The sequence below is a fragment of the Acomys minous genome, assembly GCF_964271855.1.
Source record: "Acomys minous genome assembly, chromosome: 18".
Lineage (NCBI taxonomy): Eukaryota > Metazoa > Chordata > Mammalia > Rodentia > Muridae > Acomys > Acomys minous.
In genome coordinates this window covers 38,582,502-38,594,965 of record NC_140501.1, presented here as the reverse complement: position 1 = coordinate 38,594,965, position 12,464 = coordinate 38,582,502, and the positions used below count along the sequence as shown (strand labels likewise).

The window sequence follows — 12,464 nt, the reverse complement described above, 5'->3', positions numbered from 1 at the left end:
TACTATCAGTGTATAGGATTTTGACATAATAATTTGTTCTGTGGGCATAAACTTTCAGTCAACTGTATGGCCTTAGAAATACTAGTGACAATGAAAGGCAGAAAAGGGGCTCTTATATTGGAACTGACAATTATTACTTTAACCTCTAAATAATACCATGTCACATGATTTTTTTTGAATTAAGTAATTTTTGTATATTAGTCTGATGATAAAAAACAAAGACAAATAGATGAATGTTCTCTTACTGCTCTTCAGCTGTGAAGACAAAGGGAATTTATAGAAGAAAACATTTAATTGGTGGCTTGCTTACAAGTTCAGAGGGTCAGTCCATTATCATCATGATGAGAACATTGTGGTGGACAGACAAATAGTGTTGGGGGTGTAGCTTTGTAGATGAGACGTTTACATCCAGATCTGCAGACAGCAGGCAGAGAGACTGAATATATATATTCATATATATATTCAAATATATATATATATTTATATAACATCTATTAGGTATATCTATATGTATTTATCTACACATACATATGTATGCAAGGCCAGCTTTTCAGGAAATGAAAAAAACAAACACCGTAGTTACGAACAAGGACTTAACAAGAAGGAACATTGAAAAAAAAATAGATTCAAAATTACTGTCAGATGAGCTTTATTTGGAGATCCAGCAGCAACACCACAGGCAGCCATTATTAGGCATTAACATAGGAGAGTGTTAGAAGAAAGAACATCATCGTAGCTATAGGCATACATAATTGGTCATTTATTAAACCAGACAGACTTTCACAAAAAATCCTTTGATATTAGGAGAATTGGGACATTAAACTATTGCCAGAACAAGGCACTCCTGAAAGACAAGACAGACCCTTCAAATCCAGAGAGAAAAGAAATATTCTCTACTGGTGTATGTTTCCAATGTAAATGTAGGGATATCAATTTCCACACTACATGATATAGCCTGGACTGAGCAACATGACAGAAGTCACCAAAATCACTGGAACAAATTATGTTTCATTCAAGGTTGTCACTGGTTTAGGGATTAGAGGAGGGGAATGCTAGGCTTCTCATGCTGCTGTCATTAAAAAAAAATTATGTAAGTATTTTCTGCTAAGTGTTTTTTTTTTGGCGGGGGGAAAGGATGAATCATTTGCATGTTTACACCCATTACTTCATAGAGGGGAAGGAAAAAATAGAGGTCAATTATTCACCAGGTGAATGTTTTCATCACTTGGTGCATTACTATGACAAGGCTAGTGATGTTAGGTTATTTTTATAAATAAAGACTAAAAGGATTCCTTACAGGAATAAATATAAATGAGAGAGAGAGAGAGAGAGAGAGAGAGAGAGAGAGAGAGAGAGAGAGAGAAGCAGTGTGAGAGAGACACAGAGACAGAGTGACAGAGACACAGAGAGAGACAGAGATACTGACAGAGACCGAGACACAGAGAGACACAGAGAGACAGAGACAGAGAGACTGTGAGGTAGAAAGAGGAAGAGAGAGAGAGCATAGATAAGATACAGAGACAAAGATCTTTAATATAGCCTTTTAAATGTTCACTGATGTAAAAACATTCAAAATTATTAAGGTAAAATAATTGTTTTTAAAAGAATTTCTAAGTTATAATTTTTAAAATATGTGAATAACAGAAGATATGTTTCAAGACTGAATTTGACAATATTAAATAATAATCATTGAAGAACTACTGAACACTTTGACATTCAAAAAGTACTGTTCTAGTTCTTTTTGAAAATGAGAACACTTTACCCTGTACATCCTAAGAGCTGTATTATTGTAAAGAAAATACAAGAAGGAACACTTTTGTTTCTTGCATGTCAAGAATCACTTAATTGAATATTGGAAAGCACATTAAACTCCAGCAATTTTTCTCGCTCCATGAAGAAGAACAGAAGTCAGGTTCACAGTTGTTTTTTCTATATTTCTAGAGAAAAATATGAAGTAGGACAGTGTTAGATGACTGAAATTCTTCAAATTAGGAGAATTTCTAAATTACTTGATCATTAGTGTTATTTATTAAGTAAGCCTTATATGACTATAACAAATCTTCCTGGGGGTAATATACCTTTAAAAATGAATGCTTTTATTGGCTTATGATTTCAGAGGCTCATGATGAATTCCAGTGCCTGATAGGTTAGCCCAGTTGCTAACCTATCTTTGGGAATGCAGCCCTTGGTTAGGAAGTACATGATAGAACAAAGTAGTACACATCATGAGACAATGACAAATATACACATGATTTTGATGGCATGTGCAGATGATATGAAGACCTGCCATTATACTCCCTCTATGAGTACTGCAACCTTGGGTACTAAAATCCTATCACAAACAATACCATGGTCCAAATTATAAATTATTTAATTTTCTATATTATAAATATATTATATTTTAATCAATTTTACCTTCACTTTTCTAATACTAAATTGTTAAACTCATCCAATAATGATAATATTTACTGAATAATCTAAGAAATGAATTTCTTTTTTATGGAACTTGTGATTTAATTTAAAATTATGTTAAAACTGCTGAGTAGAGATGTGATTAGACTCTGAGAATGGCAGCTAGTTCATATCTTTGATTTCAGCAATTAGGAAGTAGATGCTTAAAAGGAATCACGAGTCTGTAGTCAGCCTAGATTGTGAGACATTGTCAAAAACAAAACTGAAATACATAAAAAACATATAAATGAAAACCAATTGCACCGCTTTATTGATAGAAATCTTTCTAAACACTTAGGTTAGCCTGATTTTGCTAAATCCTTGGTATCATTTTCCTACTTTATACTTAGTATATTCCTGAAACTGTAGCAATTCTTTCTTTATTGTACAGAAGGTCAAAAACACGAAGGTCAGTGCCAATTCTTGCATTTAGCAGTATTGAAAATAATAGTAAATTCTTGATAATGAGGTACTTGTGCAAAGTAGGCTGAGTGTCTTTTTTTTTCTTTTATGCTTTGTCACTAGAGGTTCCTAGCTTTCTGTTTCGTCCTGGAGAACAAATCCAATACTGCAAGACCTATCTTGGTTTTTCCTACTTACTATCCAGAATTGAAGTCATATGTAATTTCCCCAGACAATTTTTTTATAAGACATACAAAGAATAGACCTCCTTATTTTTTGTTCCTTTTCATCACTTTGTCAAAGTAGTGCAAAGAGTTTAAGTGCTATGGTTGCTCTCTATCTACTTTAGGGGTGTGCACTCTGAATTTGACTGTTATTTTTATGGGCAGGGATAAACTTAGCTTGTCCAGTCTTAAATTCTCATTGCATATAGCAATGATTTACCTAGTATTAGTTGAAAGAATAAATCAATGAATAAACCTGAAATTCAAATGTAGAATTTGTTATTTTTCCTCAGACCATATATCTTTAATCAGTATGTTAGGCTGACCATTTATTGGAGTAACTCTTAGAAATGAAAAATTAATTTACTTGCACATAAAGTGCACATTCTACTTTGAGAATGACTTTCAATTACTCCTGTGAGATTAAAGCATTAAGAAACACAGTTTGGATTTTTAAATGCCATTATGTTAATTGTTATCATAACTCCTTAATACTTGGTGAGAAGAGCTACATTAAATTATCCATTGCATTGCCCTTAATGTAAGAAGAGCAAGTGTTTGGTACTAAGTATAGAAGCACTCTCCCTGCAGGATTTTTTTTCTCGTCATGACAATGATTATGGAAAATGTAAGCCAGGTCAAGCATTCCCAGTTCTGTGTAGTTGATTTTTTCATTATTATTGCTCTTATTGTTTCTTTTGTGTGTGTGTGTGTGTGTGTGTGTGTGTGTGTGTGTGTGTGTGTGTGTATGTGTTTAATATATTACAGCAAATGCCCACTCTCCAGTAGGGTTTCCACTGGCTACTGGTAAAACAGAAGATACAGTTCATTCAGAGAGTAACATGATTAAACATGATTCTAATGACTTCAGATTAAAAAGATACTTGTGGCATCAGGATTAGTTATAAACAAGGATCTCCTGTAATCTGCAACATAACATGGTATTTATATGAGTGTATTTTTGTAACCAACATGCATTTGAAGATTTCAGAGACTAAACTAAAATTATAGATAATTATTTATACATATAGTAAATGTAAAACATGAAAATAGATGTGAGGATAGTGTTGTATTTACAACTATTTCTGTCAGTGTGAAGCAATCTTTCTCGAGCAAAGATTACATTGTTTGAAATTTGAAGAGGGGAGTCATTAAAATGTCTATAGACTATCATATTATTTTAATCCTTTTAAAATGTCAAACTATAATTATTTGAATTATGTGTTAGTTGTGAAAATGTAGGATAAGTCTGTGTAAAAATAGAAGTCTTTATAGTGTTTTAATGCATGTTTATAAGATAATGAGATGATCATGTGATGCATACAGCAATCATCAAGGTATTGTTTCAAATTAAATTTGCTCCCCAATGTACACATTCTGGGCAATTATCTCACCAAGAAGTCACTGAGTCACTGATATATATATATTAAAGCACAACTTGAGCTTTGTCAGCTGAGGGCTTTGGAGATGTGTTACAAATAGAAAGGGCAGCATTTTCCTCATTGGGGTATATGTTATTTGGAACTTTCTTGTTTTTTATATTTCTAACAAGAAGCAGTTGTGTTAGACATGTGTTCAGCCTCCTCCATGCATGTAGCACAAAACGTACCATGGTATCCTTTAGCTTCCTGCTCTGCTAGCCTTTATGCAAAACTAGAAATGCACCATATCTTTGTGTAGGACATGTGGATATAGGGATAGGGGAAAGTGTTATAAGTACATCCACTCTCTGGTTTTAATTTGAACTTATGTTTTCTTTGCATATATACATGTGCAGAATGTGTGTGCATGGTGCCTGGGAAGGACATAATGAAGTATCAGATCCCCTGGAACTAGATTTACACATGGTTGTAATCCACCATGTTGGTGGTGAATTTGAACCTGGGTACTTTGGAAGAACATTCAGTGAGTGTTCTTAACCACTTAATCATCTCTCTAGGTCTCTTATAACTGATAATGTATGTATGTATATATATGTACATATGTGTGTGTGTGTATATATATATATATATATATAAATATATATATATATAAATATCTGTATATCATAAGGCAAAGGTAGAGGAATAAATTAGAAGATATATCAATATTTTCTTCATAACTATCATAGTTACAATTCTCTGACAGCATAACAATCCTTTTTGACATTAAAATGTATCTATTTAAATTATTACACGTGTGTCACCTGATTTGGATCCAGACCAGTATGTGGGCTATATTTAGTGTATGAACTATATTCTAAAAATGTATGTATTTACCTGTGATTTTTTTAAAATGACAACAATAGCTGGCATATGTATTTTGGGACTGACATTAAATCATTGACCAGTAATCTAGCTTGGAACTATTAAACATTTTTTTCTAATAAAAAAATCCCTGTGTTTCTGTTTGCTCTCTTGGTTTACAAACCCTTATTTTCATCGGGAGGTGGGTATAAGTTATTATTGGTCTTATACAGAGAGAAAACTAGGCTGAACTCAGGAATGTCTCTCTTTTCGTTTGTCTTTCATCCGTAGGTAAGGAGATAGGAGCTGAAAAGAAAGAAAGGAGGATATAGAAATAGAGGTAGGAAGAACAAAAGGTTGATTATTGAACCTACTCCTTAATTCAAGGCCTTAATGTTACTCAAAAAGAAGGTTATCTCTTGGTATAGAATTTTGTATATTGATATAAATCATGGTCATGTCAAATACTAGTATGATTTAGTACAAGAATATATATCCTAAATCTAACAGATAGATATGATTCTATACATATATAAGGTAAACATGTTAAATAAGGTCTTCAAAAGCCTCAGAGACCCACATAATGTGGCATTTAAATATATTTTTATTGTTCTAAAGATTCTTTGACAACCAGACAAGTTAACTCCTGACAACACCCAGCCTACCTCAAAGAAGATGATGAGCATCAAAGAACCTCCTTATAGAGTTGGCTTCAAATGTGACAAACCAGCCACTGGGAAAAATGTACTTGTTTATGCCACAGACAAAATTCTTCCTAAAAATGGACAAGCTTAGATGCAGGCAGAGTCAATGGCCGAACTCTGCCAAGACAAGGTAAGCAAGTCCTCAGTAATTCCTGCTTCACAAATAAGTCTGGCAGTGATATTGGGCCAGAAGGCCGAAGATGAGGCTCCAACGTCATAGAGAGTATTGGGTGACTGTTCAGGCAGTAAATTGTTTCAGCCATTTTTTTCATTTTGGAAACTGCTAACCTGCACTACTGGTTCACTCAAGCATTTAAGTTTTACTCCTTCTCAAATCTCTGAGGGGAGTTTTACAATCAAGTTTAGTTGGTTAGGGGATAAGATCATTTTAGATAAAGATAAAGGATTTAAGTTAATAGAGACAAGATATGATATTGAATTGTATTTAGAAATTTAGACCCAACAAGATAGGAAAGATGTTTACTTCAAGTTTGCCAAAAACAAATAGGCAAATCACTATGAATGTAACATTTATATAACTCATGATTGGCTCATGGTTCTCCCTGCTGTATGTAGTTTGTTTTATTCACATGTAATAAAATAAATGTATATGTTAAAAAATAGCAGACACTTCATGCTAATACACTTTACCTTTGTGCCTCACTAGAAATGAAACATGACAGTATTTTAGATTTAAATGAATGAAGAAATATTTGAAAAATAATGGGACAGCTGGTTGATAACGCATTTTATTTTTATTTTTTCTTTTGTATATGCATGTGTTCATGTTTGTATGTGCATGGGTACATGAGTGAGTGTTTGTGTGTGTGTCTGTGTGTAATGTAGAAGTCAAAACATAATATTATTACTCTTTGTAAAGCATTTTACAAGTTTCTTTGAAACACATTTCCTCAGTGGCCCTGAATTTCATCAATTCATCTATGCTGATTGACTGATGAATTCCATGAACCCACCAGTCTCTACATTCTCACACCAGGAATATAGATGCATGCCACCAATATTTGACTTGTATGTAGGCCCTTGGGATCTGAATGCAAATTGTCACGCTTATAAGGCAAGCAACCTTGAAGAAAACATCTTTCCTATCTTTGTGCCTCTAAAACGCTGAGTGTTAATCAATATCTATCATATCTCATCTTTTTCAGATTAAAACATCAACCTAGACCTAAGAACATCTTAACCCTTAAACAACTAAGCTTAATTAAAACTGGACTATCTGGTCTTGAACCCCATCAGAGACTTGAGAAGGAATAAAATTAATTATATGAGTAAACTGGATGTGAAAGTTTAACAGCTTCCAAAATGAGAACTTGACAGATACAGTTTTGTGTCTGAACAGTCACCCAAATGTCTTTCTAATGTTGGAGCATCATTTTTAGCCTTCTGGCCCACTATATCTGATAGACGTATTTGTGATTCAGGATCTGCTTAGGATTTGCTTGCCCTGTCTTGGCAGAGTTTGGCCATAGACTTCACCTGTATCCCAGCTTGTCCATTTTAAGCAGAATTCTGTCTGCAGCTGAAACAAGGATATTTTGTCCAGTGTATTGTTGGCTATGTTTGAAGCCATCTCCATAAGGAGTTTCTTTGATGTTTATCATCTTCTTTGAGGTAATCTAGGTGTGGCCATGAGTTAGCCTGTCTGATGTCAAATAATATTTTAAAATGTCTCTAAATGGTATATTCTGTAGGTCTCTGGAATTTTTGAAGACTTTATCTTCTACATGGGAATAGTTCTGACACATGAATGTATATGCATAAACAATGCTTCTTCTTGTTGGTTACAGTAACCCTATGATTTATTATTAGATGCCATTCTTCATATGGCATGAGTGAAGATTTACAGGTTTGTTTCTTCTGCTCATACAAGGAGTAGAGAAACAGCCTTAATTGTTATGTATATGCTGCACACCTCATACATTTATAATTTTAAGACTGAATAATGCTTTTGATAAATTATGTTTTCAGAACAAAAGAACCAGACACTGATACAGGATCAGCCCTGACAGGATTCATTCCTCTCAGCATACTGGACACTGACATCCTGCATCCTTCATGTTCCAGTACTGCTGCTCCTCATCAGAATAGGACAACTCCAAGAACAGCTTTGAAGAGAGCTTGTGATCACGATTGGTCCAGCAATACAGACCAAGAAGAGTTTAGTTAAATCTGGAATTTCTCAACATTTTGAAAGTGGACCACAAATACTATTCCTATCTTGTTTAACCATTTCCCCAATTCTATTTTGGCACCTACAAAGGTATTATTCATCCCAAATCTGCCAGAAGAAATCTTAAGATAATGATCCCCCATTTACCTTGATGGGGTTTGGGCAAGTTTTTGGTCACCTTATTGGTCTACAGATATTTATTTTCACTGGGAGTGGGTAATAAACTATTATTGGTCTTATTCAGAGAGAAAAGGTTGCTGGACTCAGGGATGTCTTTCTTTTCCTTTTTCTTTATTATGTTTGGAGATAGGGGTTGAAAGGAAAAACCGAAGAGTATAGATACACATGTGCGTGGGAGGACAGGATAAAAGGTAGATTATTGAATCTACTACTCAACTTAATGTCTTAATTGTTAATCACAAGGTTATTTTTATTTTTATTTTTATTTTTTTTTTATTTTTTATTTTTTTTATTATTAATTTATTCTTGTTACATCTCAATGGTTATCCCGTCCCTTGTATCCTCCCATTCTTCCCTCCCTCCCATTTTCCCCTTATTCCCCTCCCCTATGACAGTTCCTGAGGGGGATTACCTCCCCCTCTATATGATCATAGGGTATCAAGTCTCTTCTTGGTAACCTGCTGTCCTTCCTCTGAGTGCCATCAGGTCTCCCCATCCAGGGGACATGGTCAGAGGTGTGGCACCAGAGTGTGTGAGAACGTAATATCCCACTCTCCACTTTACTGTGGAGAGTGTTCTGTCCATTGTCTAGCTCTGGGTAGGGGTTTAAGGTTTACCGCCTGTATTGTCCTTGTCTGGTGCCTAGTTTGAGTGGGACCCCTGTGCCCAAATCTGCCTATCATAATGTTCTACTTGTAGGCTCCTAGGACCCTCTGGGTCCTTGAGATTCCATCTTACACCCATCAGAATGGCTAAGATCAAAAATTCAAGCGACACCACATGCTGGCGAGGATGTGGGGAGAGAGGAACACTCCTTCATTGCTGGTGGGAATGCAAACTAGTACAACCACTTTGGAAATCTATCTGGTGCTATCTCAGAAAAATGGGAATAGGGCTTCCTCAGGACCCAGCTATTCCACTCCTTGGAATATACCCAGAAGATGCTCCAGCACACAGCAAGAAAATTTGCTCAACCATGTTCATAGCAGCCCTATTCATAATAGCCAGAACATGGAAACAGCCTAAGTGTCCCTCAGTAGAAGAATGGATAAAGAAACTGTGGTACATATACACTATGGAATACTATTCAGCTATTAAAAACAAGGAATTCCCAAAATTTGTGGATAAATGGATTGAGCTAGAAATGATCATAATGAGTGAGTTAACACAGAAGCAGAAAGACTCAAATGGTATATACTCACTTATATCTGCATATTAGCCCAACGGGCATGTCCCACGAAAGCCTTCACTTACCAGGAAACAGAGACAGAGGAGAGGACATTCTAGTGGGACTCTAGATGTGAGATTCATGAGAGAAAGACAAGGTTATTTTTAATTCACTGCCATAGAATTTTGTATATTTATGCAAAATGAGTTTAATTTAGTAAAATTAAAGCATCAAAAATTGTTGAACATTGAAGAGTCTACAGTAATCAATATCTGAAAAGATTTGGTTTCAAAGATAACCTGGAGCAATTAAGATATTTACCATAGGATTTTTAAAAAAAATACCTAAAAATATATAACCTCATATATACATTTGAAAACCTTATATTGTGTAACTTCTTGTCAATGAGGCATGCTTTTAAACTAAACATTATTTCAAAATGGAAAACTAACATTCTTAAATTGTATTTTCAGTCATTCTGTTAGGAGAAAATACCATGGCTCATGTTGAGCATGCCTAATTACTTCAGGTAAGTTTAGTAAAATCAAGAAAATATTTATTTATAAAGCTTTATGTGGGAGCTGAGTTGTTAAATGTCTAAAGATAAAACAAAACGACGTCTCAACAACTCAGTCCTTTTAGACACAGCTGAGAGAACTGAAGCCCACAGGGAGTAGGACACTTGTCTAAGGTCTCTTAACTGGTTAATGGGGAGAGTCAAAGGCTCTTTATGAGACCATGGTAGAAACCGCTAAAATAGCACCCGTGAGAGACATAAGCTCCTCAAACAACAAGACTACTCTCTGGCAGTTTGTGAGTTCATTGGTTTTCTTTAACAGGTCTTTCTTTTTTAAGATCAGTTATATATAACTTTTAGACCATCTTTCCCCAGGTAACAACTGGGTGAATAGTAAAATTTTGCACTGTACAAAATTGCTAAAAATAATGAGGCACTCATAAAGACAAAATGGATCCATTATCTTATTTCTTAAAATAATATTTAAGGAAGCATAAATATCCTTATGAAAAGTTACCTTAAATTTGTTGGCCTTTTGCTTTATGTTTTGAATTATAGTTTCACCCACTCTAACATATAAATATAACAATTTGAGAGTGAAGGCATCTCGTGAGAAAGAGCATGTAGTTGGTATGGAATTTCATATAAGAATTGGAATTTCCATTATAGTCTAACATTCCAGAATTTACATATATAATATACTATATGTACTATCTACTATACAATCCTGGTTCTGTAAATATAAACCTTCACACTAAATGTGACATCTTATAGTAAATTACAGTCTTCAAACAAAAAGCAAAATAAAGCTTTATCTTTTTCACAATTTAAATTTGCACTTTTTCCTGGAAGGGAATATATACAAACAGAGGAGGGATAGGTTATAGTAGATGATGAAGGCGTAGATAGAATTATATATTTTAGAACTGTACATTACATTGCAACTCCAACCTGTAATTCCAGCACCTGGGAAGGTAATCAGAAGGAAGAAGGAACTCAACTATGAAGCCAGCCTGGTTTGTACAGTGTTGATAAGGCCATCCAGGCATGTATGTTAATGTAAAGTCTCAAAAACAATGGCATAAAAACATAACACACTACAACAGAAATAATTACGTATTGAACAGATTGGAATATATTTCTATATCTATTGTTCTAAAATATTTCTATTCTCATCATTTATTTTCTTAATACTCTTTTACCATTTCTACAGTCGTATTAGTATTTTGGGGACAAAGAATGTGTCATAGGAAATTGGAAAATATGGGATAATTGCATATGCAGAAATAGTATATATGGATATATGTATATGAATATATTTATGAATATATGTATATGCATATATATGAATAGTAGTACCTCATGCAAAAATTCAAGTATATATTTGTGAATTGTTGGTGAAATTGTCAGTATATATGTGCAATTATATGTGGGCACTATCCCCATACTATCAGTAGCAATATGAGAAATTTATAGAGTGCCATGTCACACACTAACAGTTATTAAACAATGAATGTTATGTTTTACTTTTTATGTGTTTTGTTGTTTTGCCGGCATATCTATATGTGCACACAGTGTCCATAGAGGCCAGAAGAGAATGCTGGCTGCTTTGGAGTTGCAATTAGAGACAGTTGTGAGCCTACATCTGGGGACTGTGCATCAAACCCGTGCCCTCTACAAGATTAACTAGTAATCTTTAATCCTTGAACCATCTTCCCAGACACTTATGTACCTATTATAAATAACTAAGTGAATTTAGTAAAATGACAAACAGTTATTTCAAGACAACTACTCTAGTCAACTTTAATGCTTTGATATTATTTGCATAACTTTCAGTCATTTCACAATCTTCTGTGAAAGTAGAGTGTCCTTTCTGAGACCTGATTTGCATAGTGCTATGCTGTCATGTTTACCTTTCAAAATCTGAAGAATGTCATTTAGTTCACTGTCATAAAAATATCCCTACTATGATGTTGTAAGTATCTTTGAGTTCCTATTATACTATTCATAAAAAAATACTTCAGACATTCATTATTTCACTATTCTTTTAGTATAAATTGAAATTAATGTCCATGTTTCATCCTATCATATATTTCTTGTAATATTTGTATTATTCCAACTTTGAGCTTAATTTCTTCTCCAACAAATATTTTCAAAAAGTAAAGCTGTAATTTATCCTTTTTTAAAGTGGAAACTTGTTTTAAAAAGTTAGGGCGTGGTGGCACACACCTTTAATCCCAGCACTCGGGAGGCAGAAGCAGGTGGGTCACTGTGAGTTCGAGGCCAGCCTGGTCTACAAAGCGAGTCCAGGACAGGCAAGGCTACACAGAGAAACTCTGTCTCGAAAAACCAAAAAAAAAAAAAAAAAAAAAAAAACCAAAAAAAAAAAAAAAAAAGGTATA

General features: G+C 34.2%; 1 long non-coding RNA gene across 4 annotated transcripts in view; it reads right to left on the bottom strand.

The window, feature by feature from the left end:
* The window catches only part of LOC311589337, a 62,661-nt gene extending 51,956 nt beyond the window's left edge, over positions 1 to 10,705 (bottom strand). For all 4 annotated transcript variants that reach the window (XR_014776505.1, XR_014776506.1, XR_014776507.1 and 1 more), the window contains exons 1-2: positions 10,580 to 10,705; positions 1,763 to 1,937 (exon numbers count right to left, since the gene is read on the bottom strand). This is a non-coding gene — a long non-coding RNA (uncharacterized lncRNA). The remainder of the gene's footprint in view (positions 1 to 1,762; positions 1,938 to 10,579) is intronic.
* Positions 10,706 to 12,464: the final 1,759 nt, after the last annotated feature.